This window comes from Sinohyriopsis cumingii, chromosome 6 (genome assembly GCF_028554795.1).
Source record: "Sinohyriopsis cumingii isolate HCF-2022 chromosome 6, ASM2855479v2, whole genome shotgun sequence".
Lineage (NCBI taxonomy): Eukaryota > Metazoa > Mollusca > Bivalvia > Unionida > Unionidae > Sinohyriopsis > Sinohyriopsis cumingii.
Window position 1 is genome coordinate 24,074,394 of NC_142966.1, and position 13,246 is coordinate 24,087,639.

Consider the following 13,246-nt stretch of genomic DNA (forward strand, 5'->3'; position numbering starts at 1 on the left):
CCTTAATTTTAAAGACTGATCCTTAAAACCCCCAAAAGGTCAGTTCACCCAACCCGTCTGGTGGATACAAGGCTCAGATCGGCATTTTACGAGGTTTGTTTACCCCTGTCCCTGCTGGTTAGAAGTACATAATAAATACAAAGTAGAACCTTGGTATGCATTTTCTTTGGCCATGTTTCTCACTTCCTCACACTTGTTTTGAAATCATTATGTTATCAACTGGGTCACCAGCCTTCGTTTAGAGTAACAGCAAGTACATATATATTTAGGTCAAAGGAAACACAATAAAAATGTTTGATTTAACAATGACATATTTGCCTCAGGTCTGTGATCCTGAAGTGAATATTAACTGTCCATTTATTTTCTTGGCTTTTCTTTACTAGGAAATTGATAATAGAGATTTCTGCGATGGTGAAGGCAATGTAAAAATTGGTTACTATAACATACTTTTTACGCCATGTTTGAAAAAATAAATCCAATGGAAAGGTTATAGTCTGAAAATCTTCATTAAATTAAGTTAATATAGGGGAAAAAACTTCAAGAGTTCATAAATATTTTTCAGTGCTGAATAAAGATATAACATAACACTTTCTGCTGTGATTTTAATAGTTTCTGGCAGCATGAAAAATTTCTAGAACTCTAATGTATAAATGTTCTCAAAAGATTATGTTAATATGGGGGAAAAATCTGTTCTGAAATAAACCGACAAGATCTTGTATGAATTCATGTTATCTTTAAATATGACGTTTGTGTGAAAATATCTGGAAGAAAAAACAAGATGGTGCCACTCACACATACAATGTGGTTGCCACAGTGGCCATATTAAGAAACTTTTTATCGATACTTCTGAATGGATAATTGTGTCAGCGTGTCAACATGTGTACAAAATACTAATGTTGATGTCTAGCAGGACCTGAATGAGAATTATGGTGCTGTACAGACATCCTATAAGGCCACCAATGTGGCCATCCTGAAAATCTTGTTATCACTACTTCTCCTGAATGAATCGTCATATCAGTGAAAGACTTATGTCTAGTTGGATGTAAATGAAAATAGTGCCAATCTAACCTCCAATATGGCTGTTTTAATGGGCATCTGGAAAACCCTTTCCTTGCTACTTCTCCTAGATGGCTGGTCATTTTGACATTGTGCTTTCACTAGATGACCTATTTGATGTCTAGTTGGCTGTAAATGGAACTATGCATATGGTTTTGATGTCTAGTTGGTCCTAAATGTGGTTTTTGCTCATAGACTTCTAATGGTATTATAGTTGGTTCCTTAATGAAACTGCTGTACAAAATTAAAAGGCCTTCTCGCTTTCTACAAAGTTTGGATACAATTATCTTCACCAGCTAGGATTTCTTGATCCTCTTTTTTATACATCAACCCTTCGCATATGTAGTTAGCTAAAACAGTATTTTGAACAATTAATTGCCCTCTTGCAAATAAAATCCCAATTGCATGCTTTTACCAATGTGAGAGCTTCTTATATAAGTAGCTAAGCATTCAGTAACTGAATTTCCACATCCACATGCATCAAATCAGAATTAAAAGTTGCAAAACATATACAAATTGGAAAATCTTGAGACATGTGTCACTTTGCATGGTGGGTGTTATGATTTAAATGCAACAAGGATTTTGAATTAGGGTTAATTTCTTTAAGCTGTATTCAATCATGGGGCCCTGGGTTATAGAATGGTCTAGGCATACACATCACTCAAACTAATCAACTCTCTCTAGTCCAACCAATGTGTGTATATGAGAAAGCTTGCCAGAAGCGTTATGTGTGTTGATTTCCTCCAATAAATATGCTGGCTGCCATGTAAAGCCTATGATGTCCTGAAAAATGGTGTTAAGCTCCATACAAGCAAGCTAAACAATCAATGATGTAATGGAACAGTAGATACCATTTTAGCTAAATATGCCAAGAATTGATTTAGACACTTGGTTAGTGATGATGACTTAAAATTGGCAAGAGATTAAAAAGATAAAAGAAAAGACCTTTCATGGCACTGTAATATAACAAATGAGGAAAAACAAAAGTTTATTGCATCTGAACCTTTTGCTTTTTCACAGTTTCAATTTAATTTAAGTCCTAACGCCCCTTATTTTGCCTTACCAAACATATAGCAAGTTATTACCTTAAGCCCTAGCACTGATAATGCCTCACAAGTAAGCAGTCTTTTATGCAGTCTCAGGTCTGAGTATATGTCTAGCAATACTTATGTCCAGTTTGTTTATAAAATTCTTTCTCACATGGTACAGTTTTCAGAGAGACACGATAAATTCAACAAGTGTGGTAATGAAGGGACAGGCATTCTTTATTTATGCACACATCCCAAAGGGACATTGCTATGTTTGAATCAACACTGAACTGAAGAATGGAGCATCAGCTGCATCAATTAAAATATTGTGGCCCACACAAAATATTGCAAGGACTGTGAACTATTTATGAGTGCAATGGGCATGAATTACTGTAGCAGACTGGAGGAAGTAATCCAAATTTATTAACATCTTGAAGCTAAATAGAGTAAAGTTTTCATCTATAATCTGTGGAATCGTTTTTGCATACAGTTTGCAGGATTTGTCTTTGGTCATTGTTTTTCTTTTTCTTCATCTTTCTAGCTTATGGTATCTTGATAAGTCTTATGGTGCCGTGCAACTGCACTTGATGATTACCATAGCCAGTGACATTGTATCAAATCTTCTGGGATCAGATGATTCAATGCAAATTCCACATAACCTGTCACCATCTGACTTAGTAAGTTATTTTGCCTAAATAATAATAAAAACAATCTGGTCTGATGTATTGATAGTGTTCTGAATGACCATATTATATTCTCTGTATCTACCCTAGAAAATCCTGAGTGGATCGCTGTTTGGTTTTAATAAACCAAAGTAATCCAATGAAAGGCACTTTGCAGACACAAGTGTCTGTTTCCTGTATGCAGTGATTAAATGATAGTATTATGTCTTTATTTTTTAAAACTGATGATACATATGATCACCTTCAATGTGCAATATTAGTTATATTAATTAACGAGCGGGCAATATTTGAATTTCAAAGATAAAGTGTATGCCATGATCACTTTAGTAGGATGATTTGTCAAGTGAGGTGATCTTTTCTGTTAGAATAAATATTGTTAACAAAACTATTTTCGCAAGTTATGACATAAGAATGATTCAAAGAAAGAAAATTTATTAAATTGAACATATAAAATGTAAGACTGCAACAGAGTCTAGATGAACTATTTCTTCAGAGACATAATCCAGACTCTGGCAGCAAAATTATCAAATAGGACACAACTAAGAGACAATCACATTTTCAGTCACAATGGTTTGACAATTATCAATGGCTTGAATTCATTGACTATGAAGGCAAAGTGATTTGTAGTTACAACAAAAAAAAAGTTCCCAAACTGTCACAGATTTTAAATTCTACCAGTGGACTTGTAAGTGTAACTGACAAATTCAGGATTTAATCAAGCAAGTCTCATGATAGTTTTATACCTAATAAAGCAAAATGTGACACTTAGGCCAGCATGTACAAAATATTCCTCAAGTTACAGTTGCTAGCACTCTACTAAGAAATGTCATTTTATAATAAATAAAAATGTAATGGAAAAAAAAATCGATAAAGTGATTGCACTCTTTAACATAGCCTACTACCTAACTCAATAATGAAAATGATTTGGTTCATTATATCTTTGTGTTTTATGAAATAAATGCATACATCTGATTGAATTTTAGGCAAGAGACTGAACTTTTGGTTAAGTTAAAATGTATGTGGAACAAATGCATTTTCTGAAACCACTTGTATCAGTGTGCATTGTGACTCTTCTTTAAGATAACTCTAAATGGTAATGGTTATATATCATTTTCTTCAACTGCATACTGTTGTCTTCCATTTGATTTGATGACTTACAGCTATACTGTCTACACAGTAGGCCTCAGCATCAGGAAAAATTCTGTATACTTCAGTTACAGCTGAAATAAGTTTTGCATTAGCACCTGAATCAGACAAAAAAGGTTGTGTTCTGGTGTGTGAATAGAAATGGCTAAAAGTAATACAGACAAAAGCCATAAGAGTACACAAGTTACATATGAAAACCACCAATTCACTTACATGTGTGGCATACAAGTTCAAAGATTTGCTTCATGTTTATTTGTGTACACACATTATTCAACTCATAAGATATTTTAAGAGCTATTTCTCTATTGTATGCATAATTCATTTACAAATATGAATAGTGGGCCACACCGAAGGCCATACTATTAGTTCACTTGGCAATATGGTAACGTCAGCTGAAAAGCATAATCATCCATTAAAAGAGCATTATGATATGAAAATTAGGTATTTAGAACATACAGATTTTTCTTTTCCAAATGGAGTCCAAGTAATTATTGCCCAATCCAGGTATAATTTTGTACACAAGTAAAGAACAAAATAAGATAAATCTTCATTTATTTGCAATTGATAATACACTTCTTAATGAATATACACTTTTACATTTATTTTGTATCACTTGAATAAACAATATTTCTTTCAGTTCATTTTAAACTTTTATTTTATATCACTTGAGTAAACAGTATCTCTTTCGTTTCATTTAACACTTAGAAACAGGTTCTTCCAGTTACAATAATCAACTTTGGAAACAGTAAACAAACTGGAACTTTTGACCTAATTATGTTACATTTACTAGGGTTAAAACAATAAATTCCTTAACATAATAAATTAACAGTTCCAGTTAATCAAACACAAAATCATCTTTTATACAGGGTGTGAACTGTTAATATTTACAGGATAAAGCTTATAGTTTCCAAATCGATTGAAGCTTACATGTTGCAGTTGCTGGCACATATCTACTTCCAGCATGGTTTGCATACATTCCACCTTTAATAATTTTGTTACTTCCCCACCACCCCATTCAGTAACGAGTATCAAAAATCAGGATCATTCTAAGGCAAAGTTTGTAACTTGTGTACCACAGTCATCAGAGAGACAAAGATGCAAAACTTTATGATGCCTGTCAAAGGAAGAAAACACTTTGTTGTTTTCCCAAGTTTTGAACCAGTTAACTTGAATTCTCAGACCATCAATTGCTACAGCCCCACTAATTACAATTGTTAGGGAATAATGAGAACTCACCTTCAGTTAACTGTGTATATATATAATTTTAATAACCAAGAATACCACATGCCTAGGAACATTATAGCATTCAATGGTAAAGTCAGAACTGAGATGAGAGAATTAAACAAGCATAGTACATGACATAATATATCCATAAATTATTGACTGGGAAAAATATTACAGAACACCATTTCTGCTGGCAGTAAGATGTTGAACCTATGTCATAAATATCAGGTTGGACATCTAGGACCAGTAATATTCATAATGGGTAGTAATCCCCCCCGCCCCCCCCCCCCCCCCAATTGAGAAGGGCCTGATTTGTAATCTCAGCCACCCATCCTATCACAGCCTTTATAGTACTTGAAACATATATTGAGTAATAGTAAAACAAACTCTGAAAGTTACTGAAACCAATTTGTTATATTTCCATAACTCTGCTTAGTTAACTGTGCAAGCAGACTTAAGCATATCAGTGTATGACAGTTAAATTGAGCTATAGCATCGATTAACAGAAGCTACGAATTCATCAACAAGCAGTGAACAATCATCTTCACAATAAATGTCAGACATTAGCATCCATAAGCTGTCAAGACAAGTTGTTACACTGGATATATAATCATCCATTTATTTCAAACAAGCTGTGGAAAACGAACCTCACGTCCGCTATATGTACGCTGGCCATTGCAAAGGATGCTTTAATAGATTAATGTTTATCGTCGTGTCTTGACAACCATTTTGCGCGCGCACACCGGAAAGTCATGCTATATATTTGTTACTTGTGAACGTATTTGTGGGCAGTACGCTATGTATTGTTCCCGTGGGCGTATTCGAGGGCAGAATGCTATATGTTTGTTCTTCGTGAACGTATTTTTGGGCAGTTACTTTGTCAACTTCAACCTAAAGGTCAAAACTGCCCATGAAATGTATATATCTGCCCACGAACCGAAAACATGAATAGGACTATAACATAAGTATATATACTTATTTTCAACATATACATAATTACTATGTAAGAAATACAACCTATGTATATATATATTTTGATTTGAAATGTAAACTATATCATGTCCTTCCCGTAAACCCACTTTCGGGATGACTGCCCACAACGCACCTAAAACGTGTATATGTATATGTATATGTATATATATATATATATATTACCAACGATTATCAACTTCTACCAATTTGTAATGTCTTATGAAAAACAGAAAAGGACAGAAGTATACAGAGAACTTGTAAAAATTATGCTGTCCCATATATATATTACATCTGTTCCCAATCTCGCATTACACAGATATCAAACTTTTCTTGATCAGGAGAGAAAAGTCTCTGAAGGTGAAACGCAACCCACATTAAAGGAAGAAATTAAAGACCAGGCAAATAAGGCAGTGACCGGCCATCGCGTAAACATTCAAAGTATTGACAGACTACAACGTAAATCCTGAATTATGTTATTTCATGTATTTCTTTAAAATGTCTCCTAGATTCAGATTTTTCTTCAAATTCTGCTGAAAAGACACCAACTAAGTCTACCGTGTGCATAACGTCTACGCCGGTATACAACTACAAACTTATTCATGGTGTCTTGAGAAACATAATTCAGTAAAAATGGATTTAATGTTTTAGGTAAAATTGTATTGAACTCATTAATGCAAACTGAAAATCTCTAGGATGAGTTGGATTTAAATAGAAAACAACTTGAAGTGATCACATTATTCGACCACGATATTGCTGCAAAGTTTTGAGTTTCTGGTATTTGCAGTTTTGAAAATTGTAAAATTGGCCAAGTGACAGAAGTCTCAAAGGCTACACTACTATTATTGTGCTTTATAGCTAGTTACCCTTTCATAGTGATTATTTATATAAACACATACACCCCCCATATATATATATATATATATATATATATATATATATATATATATATATATATATATATATATATATATTCTCAATCGTGACAACATGTCAGATAATATTCCCATATAGATAATTCAAATACAAATTTTAACAAATATCAGCTTAATTTGTATTTCCCTTCTCGGGCTACGCCCAAAAATACACACAAAGAAATCGAAACCGAAACTTTAGCGGCCATTGTGGTTTCAATTGTTACATGTATACGAGTATGAAAAATAAATTGTGACGGCTCAAACAGATTACTTACTACTAACAATTAGATCAGGATCAAGTTCAAATGAATCTTGTCTTAAGTAATAATTCATATCTTTGTATATTACTGATGAGATTTCGAATACGAGACTATACATGTACAGGGTGTGGTCTTACTACAATAAACTTTGGCATTTTCGATTACTTGTATTTTTCATGCCATTTTATATGTTAATATGTGGAATTTCCTTGTCGCTACAAAGTAAAATATTAAGAAAGAAATACTCGAGATGTTATTACCTCAAAGAAACGACAGGTAAATTCTTGAGAAGAAGGTGTCTAGATTCCTCAATAACAATCCGAAACAAGAAAGGCCTACTGACGACACTCTATGATCATGCCAGTACCTGCACTGTGCATGTACTGTTGTTATGCCGTAACGGGTGACTAAAATGTGAGTAAGAGTCTCGAAATCAGACAAACAGGTATGCATATTGTGGGTTTGTGTTATATAAACTTATATATGCCGTTAAATCAAGAGTTGAATTGATAAGATTTATAACAAATTAACTACCCAACAATTAGTGATATCGGAATGAACATTTTACTGTTTGATTTTAACTGACTTACCAAAAACGAGTATTATCTTAAACTAGATATGCAGTGATCATGAAAAAACATTAAATTTATTGCGTCTCTGTCAGCTCTCAGCAAAATGCTTTTCTTAATTAAAAAGATGGAAAACTTCTCTACGTGTTTGGTTCACTTGGGTGAATCGCATGTTTACCTAATCAATATATTCGATATTTCCAGTGAAGTTTTACACTCGACGTCATTATTGAAGTTAGTATACACTTGCCTGAAAGTTTCATTTCGGGCATACTACTTCTTTTGTTATTATACACCTAAATACAATTCGAGTAGTAAAGGGAGATGATATAGCGACAATGGAAATCCAAGTCTAAAAGGTTGTGGGACGATATAGCGACAAGATTTATAGCTACAATGGCAGTTAGCATTACAAGACATCCTGGAACGATATAGCGACACCATTTATAGCGACAAAGGGCTGGGACTATATACGGACAAGGGAAAGTGAAACATAGGTTGGGTTTCTATAGGGTTAACAAGTAGGGTGACGTCAAGGTAATGGACATTGGCAACATTGTTGCAAGGGGCTGGCTTCGATCGGGCCAAACAGCAAACAGTGACAGCGGGACAAAAGCGGGCAGCGGTCAGAGGATAAGTTCAGCTAAATCAGCGGGTAGCGGATGTCGGGTAGTTGGTGACGGGTAAGTTAAGCTAGTTCATAAACTATGCGAATAAAACAATGCTTGGCGGGCGGGACACAGAACTGGATAGAACGCTTGGCAATCCGGGACTGGCGGGACATATCAATGGATAACATAGGCATATGACACATACATAGATTTATGAACATAAATCTGTCACATCTAAGATACAAAATCGACTAAACAAAATTTAGGCAAGAGAATAAATGTTTTCGAGGCAAACATAAAATATAAAATGGACTAAAGACATTTTAGGCAAGAAAGCAAATCTTTTCGATTTTTTAAAAAAAATTTTTTAAAATTTTTTTTTAAAACACCAGTTCGTTAACATAGAGGGCATCGCATATATCTTCTTCTCTTCCTCAAACTTCTTCTGACTTCTGGACCGTAGATAAGGACTCTCTTCAGACAGCAATGTCTCTCCACATAGATCCTTCTTTTCCAAACGCTCTTATCGGTGATCCGGATAATTGTCCATCATGATTTGACATACATGGGTAAGTTCGTATGGAAGAGCATCGACGATACGAGAGTAGATAATTCAACATTAGTCCACGTCTTGAGACGAGAACTGGTGAAGGGAATGAAGTGAACCGCGGTTATTTATAGTGGAAGAGCAGATCGAAACGGATTGAGTTTTTTTCACAAACCCCAGTACGCGTTACAAAACTTAGTCATAATGTGCAGTTTGTCTTCCAATCCGAAGAGAGCTGACTGTGACATCACACTCCCTATATAGATGCGCTAGCGTCTGTGCGCAGTGAATCAATGCGGCAGAGTTTTCAAACATGACGGAAACTAAGAAGACGATGAATTGGTGTGCACCGGATGTGGCGACGAACAGTGATGGCATAGGATCGGCTACCAAACTCAACACGGCCCTACTTCCAGACGAGGCCGATTTTAATTGGGATTTAGTGGATTTTCTCTCTTCTTCGCAAGAATTTGTTCCGGTACCAGCATCTTCACCACCTTCTTCTTCCGTACCACACGTCGAGGATTTTAAACAGAGACAGAAAGAAGAACTGGAGAAATATTTTCAGCAGCAGAAAGAAGCAGAACAATCTTTTCCCCTTCAACCGCAACAGAAAGAGGCAAGATTCAAACGACATGAAGAAGAAGAAGCAGCAGAGAAGAATCAAGGTCACGGAGAGAAGGAGAACAGTGAAAGTCAAACGGTGGCAGTACTCTTTGACATTTTGACAGAGTTAAGGAGTCTCAAACAAATATATCAGACTTCTTTTTTTACGAATCAAGAGATAAAGGTCTTCCCCAGCCAAACAGACCAACCCTGTTACTACGCCTGAGATACCAGCCCTAATGATTTCTACGAAATCATCGACAAGAACATGTCCAGAAGTAGGCCTTGACCGTGGCAAACGCGTAATACAGTGCAATCTGATTGCTTCACGTTCCTGAGTTTGAAAAACAAACACCTAACGGTCCTTTTCAGTGCCACCCACTTCTCTCGAAAAGAGATATTAGTCATTTTGCCAAAATCAATTAATACTCAAAATGAATTAATACTCAAAATCCCTTGTTTTTCCCCATTCTGTACGTGTGTGAATGCGTGAGTGTAGGTCCTTATTCTAGAAAATCAAAACCAAGAGACACTTACGTTTTCTGTCTGGTCTATTCTAGTACAACATTTACAATCCAATTCACAACACAATACTTTTAAAAAAGGTTCATAGACTTCTCTTGTGTTTCTGTTCACTCTCTCCTTTTTTGAATTTCTTCACTTTCACTGGTTTTTCCTCTTCTTCCTCACTTTCGTCTCGTCTTTATTTTCCTGTCATTCTTCTCTTTCTGGACTTGTCGTGGTTCTTCCTTTTTGGGAGGGTACCTCATCTTCATGTTCGGGACCCTCTCTTCCTCTTGCTATTGATGTTTCTTAGAGCATTTTGAGAACCAATGTCCTTTCTTTTGACAATGAAAACAGGTATCCTGACTTTTGTCTCGTTTGACACCTGTCTTGCTTTTCTGACGGCCTGGACACTCTGTAGCCCAGTGTCCTTTCTTCTGACAGATATAGCAAGTATCATGACTTTTATACAGAAAGGAGGGCGAGTAGTCCGTCGGCTTGTCTGAAGAAAACTTTCCTATGACACCTCATCAAGCTCTAATAAGAAGTTCTATCTGTGTTTGTTCTTCCATCGTTATGGTAGGTTTGAGAGTGAAACGAAAACTGGGAGGGAAAACACTGACCCTTTGTAAAGGGAACACACTGGCCTGACATTGGTATAGGGACCCATAGCGTTTAAAATGTTGACATTTGACTTTTTGCGGTCAAGATGAAACGATCGGATCATTTCGTGGAAAAAGGAGAAGAAAGTAAGAGGCGGAAACGTGACCTATCGCCTCGCACATTAGCTAACTTCTTGGCTCAAATTCATGTCAGCGATTTTGAAGATGACATGAGTGAGCCGGAATCCAGACCCAGAGAATCAACACCAAACCAAAGTTCACCACCACTACTAAACCCTGTTAAAGTACCACCAGAATATAGATATGTCTAGCCCCACGCTGAACCTTGAAAGTACATCCTCAGGAAGTGCACGGACCAAAATTTCAAACACGGAAAATACATTCACGTCTATCATCACGCTGAACGTGTTGAAGCCATGACCAGTATCACTGCATTCCTGGGATACGGTTATTACTGTTAGAAATGTGATTATGGCTATAACAATCGAGAGCAACACAAACATTGTGGATCGAAATGTGAGGGACTTTTGGCCTCTAAATTCTGTCTGAACGAAGGACAAGAACGAGTGCATTGCCTTGCTTGTCAGAGCTCTTTTGTCAGCCCTAACTGTTACCAACAACATCTCAAGACGCAAGGTTCACAGAAGAAAAGTACTTATCAACTGCTGAGATTGTGCCTTACTTGTGGACAAGGCATACGTAGCAATAACGCCAAGGCTCACGTATGCTCAGGAAAGAAACGATGTCACATTTGTCACCAAATCGTTGACTTAGAGCACGAATGCTATATTCAAAAATACTATTACAAACATGAAGAGGGAGATGACCAGAAGAAAAGAGATTCCTTTTTCGATTTCGAATGCATGCAAGAGACTGGCATTCATATTCCTAATGTCTGCGTGGCACATCGAGCGTGCGAAAAGTGCATGAAAAAGCCTGTCTTTAGTTATTGCCCTCACTGTACCAAGATTCCTGGAGGACGTGAAAAAATCGTTCTGGGACCGAACACGCTGACCGATTTTGCACAAAGGTTCTTAGACCCTATCGACGAGACGTCGAGCAAAGAGGACATCGAACATTACGGAGATTGTCATCACCATGCCACGGCGATGGCTCACAATTTCTAGCAGTACGATGGACAGTTTCTTCTCAGATGCTATACAGAATAAAGTACCAAACGTCCTAAAGTGACTTTGACCGGGGCCAAAATCATTTCCATGCAAGTGGGACAATTGCAGTTTAAAGATTCGATGAGTTTAAAGATTCGATGAATTACTTGACCATGCTTTGGAGCCGAATGCCCAAAACGTTTCGAATGACAGAAATGGCCAAAGGCTATTTTTCCGCACATTTCCAATACCGAACCCAATCAGCACGCCGTTCTTTCCCATTTGTCTGAGGCTCACTACTACGACCCCGACAGCATGCGCACCGAACAATGAGAAGCTTTCTACGCTTGGTACGACTCTCACACCTCAGACCACTTCAACTTTCGGGAACAAATGTTAAAGTATTTTCGTTCCGATATGGACATTTTACGGAATTACTGTAAAAACATCGAGAATTATTCATGGACACGGAGGAATCCATCCTGTGAATCAAGCCTGCACCATTACCAAAGCGTGTTCCTTAGTGTACCGCCAACGATTCATGCCTGAAAACATCCTGGTTGTCATAAGCCCTCAAGCGACGAACTTTGTAAAACATCAATACACGGTCAAAGCCCTACGCTGGCTACATTACTTGTGCGACAAGGAAGACATATGGATCCAACATGTCCGCAAGGGAGGAGGCGAAAGGTCCATCGGAACGTATTCGGTGGATGGTTGGGACTTAGAAAACTCCAAGATCGTGTACGAGTTTAATGGATGTTTATTTCACGATTGTCCTATCTGCTACCCTCAACGTGACACCAAAAATCAGTTTTTACATTTGACCATGGAAGACTTGTACCAGGCCACTTGTCAGCGGCGTTTGAAGTTAGAACAGCAAGGATTCCAAGTGGTGGAAATGAGTTCCACGAGTACGATCAAAGTTTGAAATCCGATCACGAGTTTAAACGTATCGTGGAAAGTGAAAAGCTGGTGGACCCTCTGAACCCGCGGAACAGTTTGTACGTAGGACGAACGAATGCCACCTGTTTGCTATACCACGCCGAGAAGAGAAAGGAGAAGAAATCAAATACTTACACGTGTGTACGCAGTAACCTTACGTTTTCAAATATTGTCACTTTTCCGCAGGGCACCCACTATTGCTGACGGAACACATTGACGTGGGCAACATTCGACAATACCAAGGCTTGATCAAGTGCAAAGTCTTACCTCCCACCGATTTGTACCATCCCGTTTTACTTCACTATTGCCAAGGAAAACTAATGTTTCTCTTGAGCCGTACTTGTGCCGAAACGTACAACCAAGACCAGCCTTGTCAGTACACTCAGGAAGAACGCACCTTGAAGGGAACGTGGGTCAGCGTGGAATTGTTTAAAGCTCTGGACCTGGGA